Here is a 23,220-nt window from a genome sequence, read left to right as displayed (position 1 = left end):
GAGGTATTGAAGAACCAGTCTCTAGAAGCACTTCTTCATTACAGATGTTAGTGCAATGGGTCTATAGTCATTCAGGCTGTTTATTGCTGTTTTCTTTGGGACTGGAATGATTGTAGCTGCTTTCAGACATGATGGAACACTGGCTGTTTGCAGGGAGATGTTAAAAATCCTTAGGACCTCTGATAGTTGATTAACGCAGGTTTTAACCACTATTCCAGCACCCCACCTGAACATGCAGATTTATTAGAATTCATGGTCTTCAATACAGTTCTCACTTTGTGTTCATGCAAGGTGAGTGGCTGGGAGTTGGAGGACCGGTGGGCTGCGGCTACAGGGTCAGGTCTCTTGACCTCATACAGGCAAAGAAGGTGTTCAACTCTCTGCCAATGAGGCATCAGAGTTGACTGTCTTCATCATATTGCCCTTATAGTTGGTTAGATGCTGCAATCCCTGTTAGATGGGTTGGCACAGGAAAGGAAAGGCAGGACACAGCAGGACTTGTAAGCAGACTTTATTTGAAGCCAGTTCGAAAAAGCTGCTCAACCGCGGCAGGCGCCAGCTTTTATAGCTGGCGCTGTCCAAAGCTTCAGTCACTGATGGGACTTCATTTTTTCCACCAATGGCTGGGCCAATGAGTGGAGTCTATTAGCCGACTCCACTCTTTGGCCATATTTGGTCATATATAACACCCCTCCCCTTCTAGTTAGTGTTCCTCCAATTGGTGCTCGCCTACTGTACATAATCACGTAAGTAGGCGGGGCTTTGATGGGTGTGACTGGAGCTGTGCACCTCACAGAGAGGGGAGATCCGGGCAGGGGTCTGGGGGCATCACAACCCCCTTCCCCAGCCGGCTTAACTCCCTTTTCCAAAGGCGGTGGAGCGGCGGTCAGCATTAAGACATTTTAAAGTAACCTTTAATTTAATGTTAAGAAATAGTCTTACCACAATGCAACTGGATAATGGAAGGAATTGTTTTGGAACGTGATGAGTCCTGTTTCATTGTAGGGATTGTAGAGAACAGATGCAAGAAAAAAGTATAGTTGTTTAGAAAAAAGGAGTTATACGCCAAATTATAATAATGAAAGAAGAGTGTTCAAGTATTTCAGAGCCATTTTAACAGGACAATCACTTTGGAATATGAGTTTTCTCTTTGGGCCTATATATCTCAGGGATCAAATCCTAGTTAATTTTTTTTTGTCTTATTAGGAAATATCTGCAATCCAGGATTTCTTCTACAAATAATTCTGTCAAAGATATCACTTTGTCCAGGTATGTTTTATCTACCTCAAGGTTTTCAGCATACTCAACCCCTTTTTTTCTTTTTACCACAATATTTGATTGTTCTGTTATTCATAATTTGTACTTTCTCCCTTAACAAATAAATAAAATATAAAGTTACCAAATGGAAATGACACAAAATTGCTCTGGAATACATTCTGAAAGAAAAGGTGTCCCATCCTATCCTACCCCTCCCCCAAGCATTGGGATGGCATGTTGAGTATGTTCATTGTTTCATATTTCCTTTCTCCCACCCTTTCATAGGAGCCCAAGGGCAAGAGAGAAGCCATGACTGCAAAGGGAATCCACCTTCTCTGGATGCTTTAGAAAATAGCTTGACCCCCTCCTCTCTGTGGCAGCCCCTCAAATATTGGAAGACTGCTATCATGTTTCCCCTGGTCCTTCTCTTCACTAGGCTAGCCATGCAACCATTTATGGTATCTTTTAGCCTCCAGTCCCCTAATCATCCTGGTTGCTCTTCTCTATGCTTTGTCTAGAGTCTCAACATCTTTTTTATAATGTTGTGACCAAAATTGGATGCAGCACTCTAGGTGTAGTCTTACTAAGGTTTTATAGAGAGGTATTAGTACCTCACTTGATCTTGATTGTATCTATCTGTTAATGCAATTTAGGATTGCATTAGCTTTTTTGGCTGTTGCTGCACATTGCTGGCTCATATTTGCACCAAGGGAGGCTCATTTCAATTTCATTGTACACATGTTGTGCATTGTCAATAAACGTTTGATTTGATTTGATTTGAAAACTTCATTTATGATTTTCTCAATATCATTTTTCTTCTGGAGCTTCTCTTTTTAATCTCTGTCTCTCTGTCTCTATCTGTCTCCCTGTGTCCCCCTGTCTCTCTCTGTGTGTGTGCATCTCTCTCTCCCTTTGTATGTGTGTGTGTGTGTGTGTGTGTGTGTTTTCCAAGAATATATATTGTTCAGTGGCACACATGACAAGTTGTAACATGCACACACCAGCTCCACAAAGGTGAAAAATGTCATGAAAGTCACATGATGGCAATGTTGACACCATGAATTTGACACCTGTGGTATAGAACATAATAGTAGGGGTATTTCTTTTCTCCAATTTCTGAACAGTATACTTATTTTTGAATGATCTTATCATTTTAAAAGCTTATAAGGTTAAATTTCATTTATAATTCAAAATTGCAATTTTGAATTGCAAGCTGCTCATAATCATTGGTTGAGATAGCTAGCTATAGAACTTTAATAAAACAATAAAAATGCATCCTGATGTAGAGCAGATTATATTAACTCATTGCATATATTGTCTTAGTAATTCAACAAAAGGGCTCAAAGGAGACAGAGGAACCCAATCAGTAATCGAGAATTAAGAAGGCTTGGAACATTTGGAGTTCTCTGAAAATACATCTGCTTCTTTCCATTGTTCTGTCTGAATCTGAATCTTTGCCATCATTGTTGAAAAACCTGCTCATTAGTTTGTTGAATCTGGCACAGTGGTTGGTTCGGTTCAATAACTCTGATGCATTGAATGATGCATCAGAGTTTTTGAACAGAAGCTGCAAAACAAAAAAACTAATTGAAGAAAAAAGTCTCTGAATGTCCTGGTTAGCAAGATTTATGCCGATTAACAACAACAACAAAACTTTTAAATAACATCAGAAAAGTTCTGAAGACAAAAGGATTGTAATAAGTGCTGTTAATTGCAAAGTTATTTCCATTCCAAACATGGGTCACATAAAAATTAACACATTTATTCATGTCTCAGAAAATAGTTTAAAAGAGATTTGCCCGGAGAGGTATGTTGGTCCATGGACATCTGCCGATAATTTTCCACTTACTCTTTGTTTCAATATTGGTGGATTTAGTGGTGCTGATTTAACTCGCAGGATTTTCATACATTGTTGGAATGGATTACCCACTTAATTTAGGACATTGGCTAAATAGTTTCATAGTACCAAATATTGATTTCATAAAGCCCTTTCTCTTGTTAATATCCTGCAATAGAGATAAACTGATAATTACACTTTGATTCACTGCCTTAGATTCCATCTGATAGTTCTCAAAGGGTCACATTAATTCCTCCATTGTTTTAGGTTTCTGTCTGTCTTCTTTCTTCCTGGCTATTGTCCTCTTATGATTAATGCACTTTCAATTGCCCTCTTTCAGCAGAGAGATCTATCAGCCCTAATGAATAGACCAGTCTACAAAGTGATCACCAAATGAAGGCTAAAGTTCCTGTATTGAAATGGACTGTAATAAAAGAATCTTGCCTGATTGTGCTGCTCCTTCTACATTCTTCAACACTGTGACCAGGGCAATTTTGAACTTGTTCTTCATTATGTAGTTTAAGTGATGTGATTGAATCTTTATTGTGGGGTAATGAAAATAACTCCCTGATTATCTTATATACAGTATAAAAAAGTGAAATACCACTCACGCATCATCACAAAATCTCCAGAACTGTAAAGCCTACAAACTTGAAATTTGTTTTATTATTCATTATTATTTTCACATTAATTAATAGCCTTTTGTAACATGAATGATTTAGGCTGTCCTATGATGGATGAATGATATTTGCTGGATTTCATCCAAAGGCAGTAAGCATCAGAAAATGTGCTAACCCTCTGAATTCTCTCTGATTCTGATAAAATGTTTTGAAAATCTAACTTTAAAGTTTAGAATTGCCTTGGAGATCAGATGTAAAGATACAGTTTAAGGTCAATGTTCCTGAAAGTGAATATGTGGTCAAGGCTTAGGAAAGGGCAAGTTAGGCAGTTGGATTGACATATAAAGAGAACCAGAATATTTGCCATACTGAACTTCTTCAGGATATATAAGTTAGTTATAAATATGATTCCAGTGATATTTTTTTCCTTGAATTTCTGAATTGTTCTTAAATGCAGCCTCATGTAGGGTGCATTACATTAACTCAGCGGGTGGGTGGGTCATGTGGGCAGTGCAGCCTTGTGTTCCTACACAGCCTGGATTAATTGCTTTGGGAGGAGTGTTTTGGGGGGGATATTTCTCTGTGGACCACCAAAATTTTCTTGCGGACCACCAGTGGTCCCCGGCCCACTAGTTGGCGACCACTGGGATAGATCCAGTGTTACTATAAAGATACAGAGATTGCCATGATGCAGAAAAGACACAAGGAGGAAGTCAAACACCAGGAAATTATAACAGAAGATGATGCAACTTTATTTGCATGTACACATGTGGAGTTTACCAAGGTTATTGTGGCTTATCGTTTAAAGATTGATGAAATCATCAAGTTGTTTTCAAAAAGAATCAGATCAATCAGGAAGGCTATAAATTGACTTGGAGAATACTGATATTGCCAAGCAATGAAGCCAGCTCAGCTTGAGCATATGGAGATGTAGGAGAGCAGAACACATGAGGGAAGGTTGCCAAGGCACTGTAGAAAAGGATATCTTTGGTTCCACCACATTTCTTCCATTCTTTCAAGAGTGGGTAATATAGTGGACTGGAAGGCCCTTAGAGCAAGTGACTCGGATCTTCCTGATCTCACTTCTCCCTTGGTACTTGCAAAAAATTGTTCTGCGGTGGTTACTCTTGATGCAGATGGTGATCGGGAACAGGGTCTTGCTGGTCTGGTTGCCATCCAGTTTTTTTCCTCTGGAGTTGCAGATGGCAATCAGCTGTTCGCTGCTGGCATGGATGAAGGTGTTGCTCCGTTGACATTTCAAGCCTTTGCTGCGCATCATTCGGTTGCAGTAGTTGTGATCATTCTGAAGGTCCGTTTTGGGGTTGTCCACATGCCTTCTGATAAATTCTCTATAGGATGAAGCTTTGTTGGGGAGGCAGATGGAAGTATCTGGGAGACAGAGCAGGAGAAAGAGAGCCCCAAGACAGTAGGCCTTAAGAACCATGGCTCAGTCCTGAGACAGTAGCTGCAAAATATGAAATAAGAAAATAAGATAAAAAATAATACAAAGTCATGGTGACACAGTGAATTAGAATGCAGTACTGCAGGCAAACTCTGCCCAGAGCCTGGAGTTTGATCCTGGTTGACTCGGACTTCCATCCCTCCAAGGTCAGTAAAATGAAGACCAGATTTTTGGGGGCAACCTGCTGTAAACAGCCCAGAGGGTGTTGTAAAGCACTATGGAGTGGTATATAAATCTAAATTCTATTGTTATTGCTAATCCCCAGGTAAAATATACCTCTTACTCAGAAAACAAATTGATATTGTCTGCATAGAAGTATGTAGTTGGGTTAAAAAGCCATCACTTAAGTAATAAACCAGATTCCCCTATTCTTGACGTGTAACATCTTTTCACCCCCTCTGCTTTTTATTTATTTGGTAGATGTCTAGCCTGCCTACCTTGATTTTTTTAAAGATGTTTCTAGCTTTATTTTACAATTTTCGTTCAAGAGATCAAGTAGGCATAAACTATACTTTTCTTCCAGTTTCCCCTGTAACAACTCTTGAGATATTAAAGTTCAAACCATGTCCAAAAATGCTAGCCAATTCCTGGATGCCTGGCACTCAGACAAATCGGCCATCAATAGACACGTAGATATAAATAACATCTACATAAAGTACTGAGAGACGGAGGCCATAAATCATCCATTGAGCTTCTATGGCTGAGGTGGGATTTGAATTGAGTCTTCCAAATGCCAATCCAATATTCTAACCATAGTAGATCACACTGGTTTTATAATGTTGCTCAATTAAAAGAAGTTCTTCAAAAGCTAGAGCAGTCTGCCTAAAACAGACACCATCCATATATGTTGGACTATAATTCATTATAATACTGCCATGCATCAAAAGCATATCAGAAACCACCAACAGACTATTACAACCACATGAAATCAGCATAGTACATAAATCAACCAAAGCTCTCCAAAACACCCTAAGTCAACCAAAAGTCCTAACAGCCCCAGAAGAAGAAAAACAGGAGTTATCTACAACATAGAGTGTAAGACTGCAACAGCCACTACTTAGGACAAACAGATAGATATTAGCAGAACACATCCATGAACACCAATTAGCAGTCAGAAGACATGATTAAAACTTTAATTTCATGATGCGGACAGACTTACCCATGTTTCAGCTTCTGGACCAAGCCAAATCCAAAAGTACTAGAAAATTCCAGGACCCCGGGCACTCAAACAATATTGGCCATCAATAGACACAGTCATAAACAACATCTACACACTGTTCAAAAGAGACTATCAACAAGGACAAAAAAATCAAAACACATCTCCACCAGCAATCAAAACCCAGATGAACATAACACCAAGATTAACATCAGACTAATAATCAAGAAGTAAACAATACCCCAATCAAAGAACTGTGAAACATGCTAACAATAAACAATCCAACTGAAGAACCTCCAACACTAGGAGAAAGCTACTAGAACATAAATTGAGAGCAAACCCCATTTCTTACTAGCACTGATGATGTTACCTAGTTTGGGTAATGAAACATCTGTAAGAAAACAACCAAATCCAGAGATCACCAAAGACCGCCCATTTCAACTCTGAGCTCAAATATTCTCCCTTATCATTATCATTCCCATTACCCCAATTGTTTCAGGATGATGGATGTTGCAGTCCAACACATCAGAGGTGGTATTCAGCAGGTTCTGACCAGTTCTAGAGAACTGGTAGTGGAAAATTTGAGTAGTTCGGAGAACCAGCAAATACCACCTCTGACTGGAGATTTTACAATATCCTTCCCCTGCCACACCCACCAAGCCATGCCCACAGAACCGGTAGTAAAAAAAATTGAATCCCACCACTGTAACACATGTACAATACTCTAGGTTGAGTACTGTATACTTATATCCTTAGATATAAGATAGTGCTGTGGGAATTAGGTGTTCAGCAGAGTGATGGCATAGAGAAAAATACTGTCCCTTTGTCTAGCTGTTTTGGCATGCAATACTCGCTGGTGGCACCCCAAGGTGAAGAATTGAAACAGTTTATGTCCAGGATGTGAGGGGTATGCTGATATCTTCTCAGCCCTACTTCTGACCTACGCTAAAGTTTACTTCTTTTTTTTAAAAAAATCTAGAAATAGCTTAGTCTTAATACAAGCCAACCTAAACCAGCTCAGAAACTCATATGGACCAAAGCATATTTTATCTGTGGCCCTCTAAGTTCCCTTTTTTTTAGCTCTATAACTATGTTACTAACTTAACTGCAGTGATTCACTTAACAGCTGTGGCAAGGAAGGTTGTTAATGAGAATAGAATAGAATAGAATAGAATAGAATAGAATAGAATAGAATAGAATAGAATAGAATAGAATAGAATTCTTTATTGGCCAAGTGTGATTGGACACACAAAGAATTTGTCTTGGTGCAAATGCTCTCAGTGTACATAAAAGAAAAGATACATTTGTCAAGAGTCATCAGGATAAGTCATAAGGATAGTCATAGGGTACAACAAGCAATCAAATCATACTAGGAAACAGTCAATAACAATCATTAGGATACAAGCAACAAGGTAACAATCATACAGTCATAAGGGAGGAGATGGGTGAAAGGAAGGATGGGAGGATTAATAGTAATAGTAATGCAGACTTAGTAAATAGTTGGACAGTGTTGAAGAAATTATTTGTTTAGCAGAGTGATGGTGTTTGAGAAAAAACTGTCCTTGTATCTAATTGTTCTGGTGTGCCGTGCTCTATAGTGTTGTTTTGAAGGTAGGAGTTGAAATAGTTTATGTCCGGGATGTGAGGGGTCTGTAAATATTTTCACAGCCCTCTTTTTGACTTGTGCATTATACAGGTCCTCAATGGAAGGCAGGTTGGTAATAATTGTTTTTTCTGCAGGCAAATTCACTTAATAATTATCTCTCTTAGCAACAGAAATATTGGGCTCAATGATAGTCATAAGTCAAGGACCACCTTTACAAATCAAGCAAAACAGTCTTCACACACACAGAGAGAGAGCAACAATGCAACAACTCCAGGCCTGGAACCCAAGTTGGGTTTTAAGAGCTTTCCAGAACTCTAGAATAGAAGGCAACATCCATATCTGTGAAGGATACTATTCCAGAGGGTGAGGGCTTCAACAGAAAAGGCTTATTTCCTCAATCCCAAAAGTTGACAATGTTTAACAGAAAAGACCTAGAGTGCACCCACTTTGGAACATACCTGATACTCCTTCCTCCTCCGATTGTCCCCAGAACAACAACCCTATGAGGTGAGTTGGGCTGAGAGAATGTGACTGGCCCAAGGTCACGCAACTGGCTTTTCACAGCTAAGGTGGGACTTGAACTTGCGGTCTCCTGCTTTCTAGTCTTGTACCTTAACCACTAGACCAAACTGAAAATGACTGGAGATATCTCTCAGATATTCAGACCCTATGCCATACAGGGCTTCATAGGTAATAATCAACACCTTGAAGTTAAAATTCTTCAAGTTGAATAAGATCTAAGAAGCTCCTCTACTGAACTGTGCATCATAAGTTCCTAAGTTCCATATTTCCATGCCTTTAAATACCATGTTTTCAGTTACCATAAGCGAATTCAATCACCTCTGAGTGTTATTTATTAACAGATGCTAGCTATATGGTTAAATAGGTCTCTCAGGAAGTTACAGTCAGAGTCAGAATAGAGACCTGGAAGGATCTGCTCAAGCAGGACACCCTATACCAGTGATGGCTAACCTTTTCATTGTCGTGTGCCAAAAGTGAGGCCCGCGTGCATACGCAGTGGATCTGTTCTGGGCGACAGCTCGCATGCCGGCAGAAATGGCTCTACGTGCCACTTCTGACACGCGTGCCATAGGTTCGCCATCACGCCCCTATACCATTCCACATGTGGCTGTCCAGTCTTTTCTTTAAAAAAACCTCCAGTGGTGGAATACCCACAACTTCTGAAGGCAAGCTCTTCCACTGGTTAATTATTCTCACTGTTATGAAGTTTCCCCTTAATTCCAGATTGCTTCTCTCCTTGATTAGTTTCCATCCACTATTTCTTGTCTTGCCTTCTGGTGTTTTGGAAAATAAACTGACCCACCCTTCTTTGTGGCAGCCCCTCAAATACTGGAATACTGCTATCATGTCACCCCTAGTCCTTCTTTTCACTAGACTAGCCACACCCAATTCCTGCAACTGTTCTTCATATGTTTTAGTCTCCAGGCCTTTAACCATCTTAGTTGCTCTTCTTTGTGGTTTTTCTGTTCATTCATTACATTCATTGTTTTGATAAGCTGTCTATTTCTGTAATAGTGTAAACTCTCTAGAACTGTTCCGGGTCAAAACTCACCCAATTTTTCAATTTTCCCTCCTTCAGGCTCCCTTCAAGAAGAATCCAAGGTTCAGAGAATTGAAGATATCATCAGAGTCCTTTTCTCTTATCAAACTGGCTGTTACATATTGCAATTCTGTGGTGGTATGAAGAGGTTTATACATCCTTTTTCGATGTTCCCTAGTTTTGTAATCTTGCATGTAGCAATCTTCCTGGGGAAAATATCTGCTGAACTATATACCATGGGGATAGATGAGCCCAGTAAAAATACTTCATCTCACAGAGACACAGACAAAAACACACACAGATATACACATTCTAAATCATCCTTAGAATTTAACCCCTAAACCTTGTATTGTTAGAGCTTGTATCTTTAAGCAAAATGTGTTTAGAATTAACTGCTTTCCTTTGTCAAATAAGATAACAGTCCCACCATCTCTACGAAGGCAGGAAGCCTTAGTAAAGGAGTACAACAAAAATATGAGAAAACCACTTCTTCCTGTGCATGCTGATATTCCTTATCTATCAATTGGCATGCTTAAATCTAGGAAGCCCTCTCTTTCAACAGCTGTCTAACAACTTTGACATCAACACACAATGAAAAGCCAAATAGGCTGCTGAATTCCCAGATACAGGCAGTTACATACCTACATAAAAGGTGCCAGGTTTTGACCTTCTTCACCAGTATTGGTCAACTCTGAACAAGATCCGTACCCAACATGGTATCTGCCAGGACTCATTGTTTAAGTAGGGTGTTGTCTATACGCCTCAGCGTGACTGTGATGCTCCTCAGCAAAATATCTATCATATTGTGTCCAAATGCGTCCGAGAGCTGACATCATCCCAATGTCTGATTTTTTTTTCAGCATAGGCCACCCTGTCCTTGAATGGCTGGCTGGACCGGATATTAACATTTGAACCACTATAAGTCCATGTATTTGCCATACACCAAATAAATAAATAATGGTCTCACTTGCAGATAACCCTAGCAAAAGGGTATTCTAGCTTCATATTATTTAGATTATTTACTCAGATCATGAGTAAAAGAAGCTTAACTTATCCATAGTTGCATTGATGCAGAAGGAATACTCCCCACCATAGTTCAATACAGTCCAAAAGTATGTTCAAAGTGGCCAAATTCTGTCACTCAAAATCTTAGAGAAAAGTCACCAATGACAGTGATTTCAAACAAAATTGATACAGGTGGATCAGGGACCCTCCATGGGAATAGTAACATTCATGTTAGTTTTGTTTTTCTGTTGATTTGAGAAAGAATTATGTACTGTTGAAGACCATGACAACATATTTTTACTTGAAGTCAAAAGAGTCATCAAACTATATGTACCAACAACAACTCCCCCAAAAAAAACACCCCAGATTACCCATAACAATAAGGAAACTTCAATCCAAAAGAGATCACTCTGGTGGAAAAACAAATTTGGTCACGTTGCCAACTTCAAAAGCCGATACAAAAATTTATGCCACCAGATAAAGACCGAATGCACCAATTATTACATTAAACAAGAGGAAAACCTTCTACGCACCAATTCCACCCACACTTTTTACAATTTTGTAAACAAACTAAAAGACTCAAGGTCCATCCCACCCCTGATAGGGCCTAATGGTAAAGACTGCAACGATGACACCAATAAAGCCAACATCTTTAACACATTCTTTGGCTCAGTATTTGTAAACAGCAATGGATCATGCCCAGTATTTCCTAGCCAAACCACAGAAAACTACAATGATCTAATACATATCAATTTTACAGAAGACAATGTTGAAAAAGCACTACGCAATCTAAAATCATCTCTATCTATTGGACTGGATGGAATATGTGCCTACTTCTTTAAAAAGCTATCCATTGCCACAGCAGTACCTCTGAGCATAATCTTTGAAAAATCTTTTAGGACCAGCTCCTTACTTAACCTACGGTCACAAGCCACAGTCATTCCCATCTTCAAAAAGGGAGACCCCAGCCTAGTTGAAAATTACAGACCAATCTCGTTATGCTGCGTCACCTGTCAAGTCATGGAATCAATTATTAACCAATCCATTATCCTCCACTTTGAGACAAACAACCTACTCTTTAATAAACAATTTGGTTTCAGAAAAAAAACTATCCTGTAATCTGCAACTCTTACACTGCAAAAACATATGGACTACACAACTCGATCAGGGCAAAACAATAGACGCAATCTACATAGACTTCTGTTAAGCCTTTGATTCAGTGGTACATGACAAATTACTCCTAAAAATAAAATCGTATCTCTGGACACCTGCATAACTGGATAGAAGCATTCCTGTCAAACAGACAACAAATGGTCAAAATTGGGAGTGTCCTATCAAATTCTGTACCTGTCAATAGTGGTGTCCCCTAAGGCAGTGTTCTAGGACCAACTCTCTTCATACTCTACATAAATGATCTCTATGATCATATCAATAGCAACTGCATTCTCTTCACTAATGATGTAAAGCTGTTCAATACCACAGACAATACTGCTAACTATCAGAATGGTCAAACAAATGGCAACTTCAAATCTCAACAAATAGATACTCTGTCTTACATATTGGCAAAAAAAAAAAAAACAGAAAATAAAATACAAGCTGAATAGTCAAGACCTTGTTGATGATCCAAGTTCTGTAAAGGACCTTGGAATACTCACTTCAAATGATCTAAGTGCTAGAGCCCACTGTAACTACATAGCCAAAAAGGCATTAAGAGTTTGTAACTTAATCCTATGTAGCTTTTTCTCTGGTAATATCACACTACTAACTAGAGCATACAAAACATTTGCTAGACCAATACTCAAATTCAACTCATCAGTCCGGAACCCACATTACGTATCTGATATTAGCACAGTTGAGAAAGTCCAGAAATATTTCACAAGAAGAGTTCTCCACTCCTCTACTCATTGTAGAATACCTTATGCCACCAGATTTGAAATTCTAGACCTAGAAAACCTTGAATTACGCCATCTTCAGACTGATCTAAGTATGGTATATAAAATCATACATTGCAATAACTTACCTGTCAATGAATACTTCAGCTTCAACCATAACAACACAAGAGCACACAATAGATACAAACTCAAGGTTAACCGCACCAAACTTGATTGCAGGAAATGGGCGTTGGTTCTTACCTGACACGCCATTTCTCTGGGAGCCGTGAGGATCATCCAGTGTGTGGGAGGTGCTTCAGTCTGCGTCGTTGTAGGCTGAGCTTAATTACTGAGGATTGCTCCGCCCTTCACCACGTGGCTGCCTTGCAATCCCCAGTTTACGCGAAGTCGAGAGTGAATAAAAAATCCTGCTCTCCTCTTACTATGCTAAAGGGTTCATTGGCGAAACAAGACCCCACCAGACGGAAAACTAATAAGGGTGGGGCTGGATGATCCTCACGGCTCCCAGAGAAATGGCGTGTCAGGTAAGAACCAACGCCCATTCTCCTGGAAGCCGTTCGGATCATCCAGTGTGTGGGACATACCAAAGCTTGGCTGTCCTACGGGGGGACTCCGTCTGGTTCTGTGATCCCTGTGGTTCCTCGAGAACTCGCTGGAGGACTCGTCTACCAACTGAAGCCTCCGCCGAGGCAAATATGTCGATCTTATAGTGTCTAATGAAGGGAGATGGGAAGGCCCAAGTGGCCGTCCGACCAACATCAGCAATTGGAGCCTGGGTGGCCCCAGCTGCAGAGGTAGCAGCACTTCTGGTGGAGTGTGCCGTTATTCCACTGGGAACCGGCAGGGCCTGGGACAAGTACGCCTTGGAAATAGTAGCTCCAATCCAGCGGCCGATGGTTGTGGGGACACTTTGTGGCCTAATGATGTGGGCTGAAAGGAGAGGAATAGGGATTCGGATCTCCTGGAGGGTTGGGTACGTTTAATGTAAATGTGGAAGGCCCGTCTTACATCCGGAGTGTACCAGAGCTTCTCCCTTTCCCGCGAGGGATTGGGGCAGAGTTCGGAAGTGTAAGTTCCTGTGCCCTGTGGAAGCTGAGTTGACCTCGGGCAAGAAGGTAAGGTCCGGCCGGAGAACTACCCGGTCGGCATGGAAGATGCAAAGGTCCTTCCTCACCGACAAGGCTGCTTTCTCTGATATTCGGCGAGCCGAGGTAATGGCCACCAGGAACGCGACTATGTATGTTAGGAACTGGAGAGAGATTCCCTGAGAGGCTCAAGGGGTGTTTAATAAGGGCCACCAGGATCTTATTGAGGTCCCAGGTAGGGTATCTGTGAACCGTTGGGGGACAAAGTTAGTGGTTCCCCTGAGGAATGCCCTAATGCGAGGGTGGAGGGAAAGGGACCCCAGATTGTCAACACAATGACGGTTGAAAGGGCTGCGACCCGATGCCTCAGGGAATTCGGAGAAGACCTTTCCTCAGACCCTCTTGGAGGAATGTCAACACTTGAGCGATGGAGGGTGAAAGCGGGTTGATCTGGAAACCCTGGCACCACTTGCAAGAACTATTCCAAGTGGCATTGTATATCCGGGTTGTGGAGGGCCACCTGGCGGCTAGAATAGTATCAATAACGTGGTCAGAAACTGCTCCTTTCTTAGACGCTCCCGCTCAACCTCCAAACTGCTAACAGGAGCCACTGAGGATCCGGGTGCTGGAGGGGACCCTGAGAAAGGGATATCCTGATTGGAGGGATTTTCCAGGGAGGGGCCACCGATAGGTTGCGGAGGTCCGCGAACCATGGGCGCCTGGGCCAGTAGGGTGCCACCAGAATCAGTTCTGCTTTCTCGGAGATGAGCTACTGGATAACTCTGGGGACCAGGGCTAAGGGAGGGAATGCATATAGAAACCCTGAGGGCCAGGGGCAACAGAGGGCGTTGTAGTTCTCAGCCCCGTGGGAGAGGTACCTCGAGAAAGAACCTGGGGAGTTGTGTGTTGAGGGGGGATGCGAAGAGGCCCACTAACGGGAGACCGAAAAGCTTGGTCGCTTCCCTGACCAGTGATGGGTGGAGGCGCCATTTGGCCTGGTCCACCATGGTCCTGCTCGACCAGTCAGCTAGGGTGTTTAAGATCCCTGAGATGTGCTCAACTTTGAGAGAGAGGAGATTGCGCTCCGCCCAACGGAAGAGGCGCTCGGCCTCTCTCATCAAATGGATGGACTGGGTGCCCCCTTGTCAGTTGACAAGGGCCTTGGCGGTGATGATGGCCATGAGTATGAGGACATGCCGCCCGCATTCCTGAGGGAGGAGTTGCGCAGGGCCAGGTGGATGGCGTGGCGTTCCAACCAGTTTATACTGCATGCCCGTCCTACCTGAGACCATCTGCCCTGTTGCGAGAGCGAGTGGATGTGAGCGCCCCCTCTGGACAGGCTGGCATCTGTGGTGAGGGTGAGGCGCTGGGGCTCCTTGAAGCCATGTCCCTTGTAGATGGCGGGACTGGTCCACCAGAGGAGAGACTTGAGGACCTTTGGAGGCACCTTGACCGTGGTCTTTGAATTACTCTTGCCGGACCGTTGGAACGGGAGCAGGAACCACTGGAGGGACCTAGTGTGTAACCGGGCCCAGGGAACAAAGGAAATACATGAGACCATTTTACCTAGTATCTTAGACAATTCCAAAAGTGTCACCCTTCCTGAACGTCTGATGTGTTTGACGGTTTCCTGAATGTTAAGGGATGTTTCCGAGGAAGGGAAACCTTTTCCTCGAACTGAGTCAATGACGGACCCCAGTGGGTGATCCGTGTAGATGGTAACAGTCGGCTCTTTTGCCAGTTGACCAGGAACCCATGGTCTTGGAGGGCAGAGAGGGTAGCTCTGACATCCTTCTCTGCTTGGAGTCTGGAGTGGAACAGGATGAGAATGTCATCCAGGTAACAATGGAGACGAACCGGGAGGTTCCTGAGGTGGACCGCCAGAGCCGCGAGGACCCTAGTGAAGGTCCTCGGGCAGAGGCCAACCCAAGGGAGAGCCACATATTGTAAGAGGCGGTGGTTGTAGCAGAATCTGAGGAATTTGGAATGGGAGGGCTGGATTGGGATGTGAAGATACGCCTCTGAAAGATCTATAGAGGCTAGCCGGTCCCCCTGCCTGATGCCCCGTAGAATGGACTGTAGGGTGCATCTTGAACCTGCGGTAGATAAGGTAACGGTTCAGGCGTTTCAGGTCTAGAATAGCCCTCCATCCCCCTGAGGATTGGGGATCACGAAGAGGTGGGAGTAAAACCACTTCCCCGCTGGGATGTTGGGACGGGTTGAATGGCCTGTACGTTGAGGAGATGCTGAATGGCTGAATCCATTAAGTTGCGTTTGGTGGGATCCCTCGAAGGGGGATGCCATAAAGAAGTCAGGGGGGACGCGCTGGAATTCAAGCGCGAGACCAAGTCTGATGGTGTCACGGGCCCAGGTATCAGAAGTGGAGGGGTCCCATAGGTCAGCGAAATGCCTGAGGCGTCCGCCGATGGGAAGGGAGGAACAGGGCCTATCTGGTGCGCTGGAAGGCTTCCTCTCCGGGACCCCTGAAGGGACGTCTGTAGCTGCCGCCCCTCCTGTTCCTGTCATCTGGATCGGCTTGATCCAGGGGCTGAAGTGGCGGAAGGAGGGGGTCTCAGATACCTGGGCTGGAAAGGGGACTGGTAGGAGGGTCGGGAGGAACCTCTCCAAAAGGCTTGAGGGGTTCTTGACTCTGACCTCCGAAAAAAATGGGGGGAAGAAATTTTTTCTTGTTTCGGGTTTTGGATAGCAATGGCCCAAGGGCGGTGCCAAATAGTCTGTCCCCCTTAATGGGGACAGTGGCCAGCTTAACGTTGAGTTTTATGTCCGCCTGCCCGTGCTTGAGCTGGAGCAGGCGGCGAGCTGTAACGTGAGAGGTTATTGCTCGGGCGGGGAACTTAACTGCATGGTAGGTGGCGTCGGCCGAGAATTCTGCTGCGGCCGTTAACTTGCGATGTCCTGATGTGCCCTAGTGTTAGAGGGGGGAACATGCTGTTTCAGTTGGCAGAGCCACCGGATTGAGGGCCTGGTGAAAAAGGAAGCGGCCGTGGCCGATCTGATAGCCCAGGTGTCAGCCTGATGAGCCCTACTCAACGGCAGTTCGGACCTCTTGTCCTCGGGTTTTAGAGCCTCCAAGGGGTCACTGGGGGGAGGACGAGGATACTAAGCCAACGATGGGTTCGACTACCTCGGGGGTGTTAAGCAAGTTGCAGAAGCTCGAATCGAGGTCAAGAACCGCTTATCCTGATTGGGTGGGGCAGGGGGAGCTCTTATAGAGTCCACTGGTCTGAGACTAGGTCGTGAAATATGGGTGGGACCGGAATAACCTCCGCCTCCACCACGGGTTGCCTAAAAACAGCGTCCTCTTGTCCCTCTGCCGGAGGGGGGAGAGTGAGGAGGACTGAACAGATAGGCCAGAAATGCTCTTGGCCTTAAATATCCGGGATTTAAACATGTGTGGCTTGAACAAGCCCACAAGGTGGGTTGATTGGGAGTGAGGCCCTCGTCCTCGGACATGTCCCCTTCCATCGGGTCTATCCATACCCCTTGGTGTATGGACCCCCATACAAAATCTTCCTCCTTCCCGAACCGAACCAAGTCCTCTATAGCCTTCTCCATTTCCCCTTCTGGGAGGGGGCTGTCCCCCTATAAAGGTACCTGACCATGAGTGGGGTCCAATCTAGGCAAGGACCTGACAGATGGCGAGTCGTGTTCGGGCGCCATCGAGGGGGGACCGGACCTGGACATCTGTTAAAGGCCCTCTGCTATCCCCTGGCGGATAGCCTGTTCCATCCATGCTTGCATGTGCGCAGGAATCTCGACATAGGTGGCCTCCTCCTGGCGCAGGCCAGCGGCCGTGGGCGTGAAAGTGGCTTCGAGCGTTCGTCTGGTCATTGGTTCGGGCACCTGGAGTCCCTGTAAGCTGCGCCTGGAGAGGGAAGAGGAATCTGGAGGAGGGGGGTGTCTGGAGGTAGAAGGAAGGGGGGATGGGGGCACTGGTTGTGCCTCTCTAGATCACCTGTCAAATTCTTTCTCCAGTGCCCTATGGCGCCTTAGGGCGTCTCTCTGAGAAGCCTTGGAAGTTTCCTTAGAGGCTTCCTTAGCCTGTCTGCGCAGGTGGTAGGACTGAGATCTGGCCTTCAACGAAGGGCCTCTAGTGGAATTGTCATCTGCCATTATAGAAGAAAGGACTATAGCTCCAATTTAAGGCGGTTGGCTCGCCAAGGGTTCGGCCTACAACAAAGGCCGGGTGTCCTTTCAGCTGGCCCGCACCCCCTTTTGGAATTTAGATATGTAAGTTCTACAATATTATTATTGTTATAATTATTAATATAAATATATATACCTGCTTATAAGCACTGTATATGTAATCCAATCAGTGTTGGTAATGCGTTATGGCCATGTACCAATAGATATATATGTATATCTCTATATAATATTTCATTATTATTATAAATTATTATTATTATTATTATTATTATTATTATTATTATTATTATTATTATTATTATTATTATTATTAATTATTATTATTATTATTTTTCATATACAAGAAATGAACAGGGATCTGTTCAGTGCTCCCAGGAGGGAGTGACCTCAGATATAATGCTAAAAATCTCCAATTGGCCAAATAAACGCCTGAGGCTGGAGTGAGGCCTCTGGCAGCTGGAGCTCCCAGGCACAAACCGGGAGGGATAGGCTGCGATTTTCTGCTCTGAGCATGCTGCGGAAAGCCAACAAGATAGCCAATTAAATTGAATCTGCAGTAGCTCTCATAGGCTGGCAGGCCTACAACAGGAGCTAGCCCCTTCGCAGCCCAACGAGGCCTATTAGAATGACGCCCGTTATACACGCAGCGGCGCCCAAAATGGCGGCCGCCACCTACTCTTAATCCCGGGCCGCTCAGAGCGCTACATAAGCCTCTCCGGCACACCTAGGAGCCGAGCGAGGCAGCCAACTAATTTTCGCCCCTTGTTGGGGCGATCGGCGTTTTGGTGGGGGGGAACACCAGCTGCGCTTATCAGCGCGATCGATAGAGCCGCTATGAGAGCGGCGCAAAACAGGCGGCAGGCAAGGAGCCGAATTGCAAGGGGGGGGAGGATTGGCGCCGGAGCGCGAAAAAACCGCCCGCTCTCTATCCCCCCTGGGGGCGAAGAAACGCGCTCCCCTCTACAGCCACCCCAATTGCGCAGAGGCTAAGGGAGAACCAGGAAATAAAGGGCAAACCTGAATAATAAGGAATCTGCTTGAATCGGCCAAAGAGTGGGAGATACACAGCCTAATCTGACGAAGGCTGAGCGTAAACTGGGGATTGCAAGGCAGCCACGTGGTGAAGGGCGGAGCAATCCTCAGTAATTAAGCTCAGCCTACAACGACGCAGACTGAAGCACCTCCCACACACTGGATGATCCGAACGGCTTCCAGGAGAATACGACTTCAGCAACAGAGTGGTCAATGTCTGGAATACTCTACCTGACTCTGTGGTTTCTTCCCCAAACCCCAAAAACTTTAACCTTAGACTATCTACTATTGACCTCACCCCTTTCCTAAGAGGTCTGTAGGGGGCGTGCATAAGCGCACCAACGTGCCTACCGTCCCTGTCCTATTGTTTCTTTTATTTTTCTTATATGTACCCATTTCATGTATTCATAACTATGTATATACTTGTACCTATTATCTTGTAAGTGATTGACAAATCAAAATAAATAAATAAATAAATAAATAAAAATAACACAAAGCAGAGGCTAAAACATATGAAGAATGGTTGCAGGAACTGGGTATGTCTAGTTAGTACAAAGAAGGACTAAGAGTGCATGATAGCAGTGTTCCAATAGCTCAGGGGCTGCCACAAGAAGAGAGAATCAAGCTATTCTCCAAAGCACCTGAGGGTAGGACAAGAAGCAATGGGTGGAAACTAATCAAGGAAAGAAGCAACCTAGAACTAAGGAGAAATTTCCTGGAAGTTAGAACAATTAATCAGTAGAACTACTTGCTTCCAGAAATTGTGCATGAACCAACAATGGAAGTTTTGAAGAAGAGATTGGACAACTATTTTCTGAAATGGTATAGAGTTTCCTGCCGGAGCAGGAAATTGAGCTAGAAGACTTCCAAGGTCCCTTTCAACTCTTCTCTTCTCTTCTCTTCTCTTCTCTTCTCTTCTCTTCTCTTCTCTTCTCTTCTCTTCTCTTCTCTTCTCTTCTCTCTCCTATTCTATTCTATTCTATTCTATTCTATTCTATTCCATTCTATACATAACATAACATACATATATATGCACAATTCATATTGCATTTTTTAAAATAGTAATAATAGCATTTGAAAGTAAAATATTAATTTCATTTCCAAAAGAAGAAATACAATGGTACAATATTTATTTACTTCTTTTACAATATTATGGACTGAAATGTCATGACTATGCAAATCCCTATAATTTGGTCTATAAACAATCAATTAAAACTACACTCGTATATGGAATCATATTGTCTGATCTTCTCCAGTGATAAGGAGTTATTTTGAAAGTGGAGAGGTGATCAATTTCAATTAGCCAATGCTAAAATTTTGCATACAAATGTCCTTTCAACATCCAAGATGGCTTGCCCATTAATCTTCTACATCAGGGCTGTCAAACTCCCAGCCCACAGGACAGATGCGTCACGTGCTGGCCATGCCCACACCCAGTTTAGTGAAAGGGGAAAATGTCCTGATATGTCACATGATGCTACTGTGATGTGAGTTTGACACCCCTGCCCTACATCCAACACCCTACTTGTTCCAACAGTTTGAGCAAATGGCAGATATATGGGCGTGAATTAGATCTGCCACCCATCCCTATAAAGCAGAAGCCAACACCTTATGTGCCTGACAGCCTTTCTGAGTTACTGCAAAGTAAACTTTTAACCTACCAGAACAAGAATATTATTAATCTTTACAGCTGTGCAGCATTTGGATTCAAAAGAGAAATAATGGTTGAATGGTAGCCATGTAGCTTCCATCAGCACCTCCTTAGCTTCAATGTAATAAATTGTTGACAAGCATTGCATGGCTGCCCCTATATACTACAAACCCTCTTCTCCTTTAGAATCTGGATAACTGCACTGGATAACTCTAAGGAGTAAATGTGTACGTTATCAGCAATGTGTAAAAAGCTGGCATTGTATAGAATGCCTAGGAAATCTATAGAATGTGTGACATTTTTAGGCTATGTATGAAATGTCTGTTATTTTAATATGTTATATACTTTTCCTAGACATCATATATAATACTTAGACTTTATGCAGAATGACAAAAACTATTTAGGCAAAGTATGGCAAGAGAGTCATGAAAAGAGGTTAGAGTTATGAGTTAGGCTAACCTTTTATTGAAAAGACATATATGAAAATGAAAGACAAAAGGCAAAATAAATTACAGGACTTTCTTATTGAAAAAAACAAGAGAAAAAGACTAGTATTGGTCTACTTTTTGCAACAAGGAAGGCTAGAATGGCATTTTAGCATTTTATCCTTTGTTGGTTTGCCTTTTGGCATTGCATAAAAAGCCTAGGATGTTAACCATTTCACACTTTGATGTCCCATTTTTGGCATTCTATAGATTTCCTAGGCATTCTGTGAAATACTTAATTTCAAACATTGACAGTAACATACATATTATATTGAATTCATTTCATTTTTATTTATTTTGTCCTGGCCCAGTTTGGTGTGTCAGCCAGAGGCCAAGTGTGATCTGCATTCTATTCATAAAGTTTGACCCATTTATTTTCTTTAATTCCCTGGATTTTTAAACTGAAATGAAGTCATATAAGAAATGATGTCTGCTGTTTGAAGAAATAACAAGTCTTTGGCAATGAACCTGTCAAGAAACATAAATTATGGAAACACGTATCACCTAATATGTGCCAACTGCAAAATAGAAGCCATTATTTCTCTTCTAGTTTCTTCTGGGTAAATAACCATAACCTACTTTACCTCAGCTAATGTTGTAATTTTCTTCTGTTTGAACACAGAAACCACAATATCTTTCATTAAGACACACAGGTGGAAGGGGAAGTTCTCTCTAGATATGTTAAAAGTAGGGCCCCTAAGTTGCAAAAGTTGCAATGGGATGTAACGGATCAAGCAGTCAATCAAGATTGGATACATCTAGAAACCTAAAGAGCCTTAGAGGGGGAAAAATGGGAAAAGAGATGTAGGATCCTTTTTCTCATTTTGTTTTCTTTTTCATGCTTGTTTTTAGCATTATATTTCCCAGGAGTTTCACATCTTATGACCTTGGCCACCTCTCTATGGTCACATGATCAGAATTCAGACACTTGGGACCTGACACATATTTCTGACAGTTGTCAGCGTCCTGGGGTCATGTGATCATGTATTGTAATCTTCTGACAAACCAAGTCAATGGGGGAACCCAGACCCACATAACAGCCTTGTTACTAACTACAGTGATTCACTTAATGACTGGGACAAGGAAAGTCATAAAATGGGGCAAAACTCTCACTTAGCAACATAGAATTTGGGCTCAATTGTGGTCATAAGTAGAGGACTACCTGTGTATTTTGCTGCTCATATGACAAAAAATAACAAATCTAGGTAACATGACAGAATACACAAAATTTAAATCTCTTATACTTTATCAGTTCCTCTCTGATCATATTAACTCCTTTAGTAAGTTGTCTTTATATTCTGAAGCCCCAGTGCCCATTTCACACACACCCCCTTTCCTACTTTTTTTGAAACAAACATTGTCTAAATTTAAAAGAAAAAGCAAATGTCAATCAAGATTGGATACATCTAAAAACCTAAAGAGCCTTAGAGAGGGAGAAATAGGAAAAGAGGGGTAAGATCCTTTTTGTCATTTTGTTTTCTTTTTCATGGTTGTTTTTAGCATTATATTTCTCTGGAGTTTCACATCTCCAGTTAGAAACAAAACAAAAATTTCTAAAACATTGGACAATTTTTGGCCCACCAGTATCCAACAGGGTTTAAGTAACAAATAAGTGTCATGGCATGACAATTCACATTTCCTGAATTTTATCGTTACCACGTTAGGGATTTAGGAACCTGCCTATGCCATCTTTCTTAAATCCTTGAAAGAAAAAAAAACTTTAAAATATAAAATAAAATTTTAAAATAAGGTCCTTATGTCTGGTGTAAGATTATTTCAGTTGTTCTTACCTGGTGTTATTGCAAAAGCCTATCTAAGTACACAACCATATACTTGTGTAAGAATACGGTTGCCTTATCTCCTGTAAAAGTCCATTTCAAAGCTGCTTCTTCACCATCTCTCAGAAATATGCCGAAAGAAATCAACAGTCAAAGTTACAGCAGTTGAAGAATTGGGACATCACCATTTCTGAGACCCTTAAAATTAGCAGAAAATTGGAGAATATTTCTCAATATTCCTCACTGTAGGAGATTCATCACTGGAAGCTTTCAAGAAGAGACTGAACTGCCATTTGTCAAAAATGGTGTAGGGTCTCCTACTTGGGCGGGGGGGTTGGACTAGATGACCTACAAGGTCCCTTCCAACTCTGTTAATCTGTATTGCCTACATTTGGCATTTCTGGGTACTTCATTGAAGAACTGGTTTTATTTCATTGTTCAAAGTTAATGCATTGGGGTGTCCTACACCAGTTTCTTGTATACACAACCTGGCTAACTAGAGCGATGGAATAATTTCTCAGGAACAGTGGATAAAACATAGGAGAAATATGTTCAGTTTTCTCAGAAGTTAACCATTTTGTATAAAAAGCTTGATTTCTATTCTCTTGACTCAGTCACCCAAAGAA

General features: G+C 42.5%; 1 pseudogene across 5 annotated transcripts in view; it reads right to left on the bottom strand.

Annotated features, from left to right (window-relative positions):
- Positions 1-4,334: 4,334 nt before the first annotated feature.
- The window catches only part of LOC113425815 (ribonuclease pseudogene), a 49,552-nt pseudogene continuing 30,666 nt past the window's right edge, over positions 4,335-23,220 (bottom strand). For 2 of the 5 annotated variants that reach the window (XR_015746042.1, XR_015746044.1), the window contains exon 2: positions 4,336-5,179. The product of XR_015746042.1 is annotated as a ribonuclease pseudogene, transcript variant X2 (transcript). Of the gene's footprint in view, positions 5,180-6,817; positions 6,927-9,511; positions 9,651-23,220 lie in introns of those variants that run through there. The other 3 variants (XR_015746043.1, XR_015746041.1, XR_015746045.1) reach the window with 3 other exon arrangements.

This window comes from Notechis scutatus, chromosome Z (genome assembly GCF_049901735.1).
Source record: "Notechis scutatus isolate UNSWTSFEM ecotype Mainland chromosome Z, rNotScu1.2, whole genome shotgun sequence".
NCBI classification, from domain to species: Eukaryota; Metazoa; Chordata; class Lepidosauria; order Squamata; family Elapidae; genus Notechis; species Notechis scutatus.
This window is presented reverse-complemented; position numbering and strand designations above follow the sequence as displayed.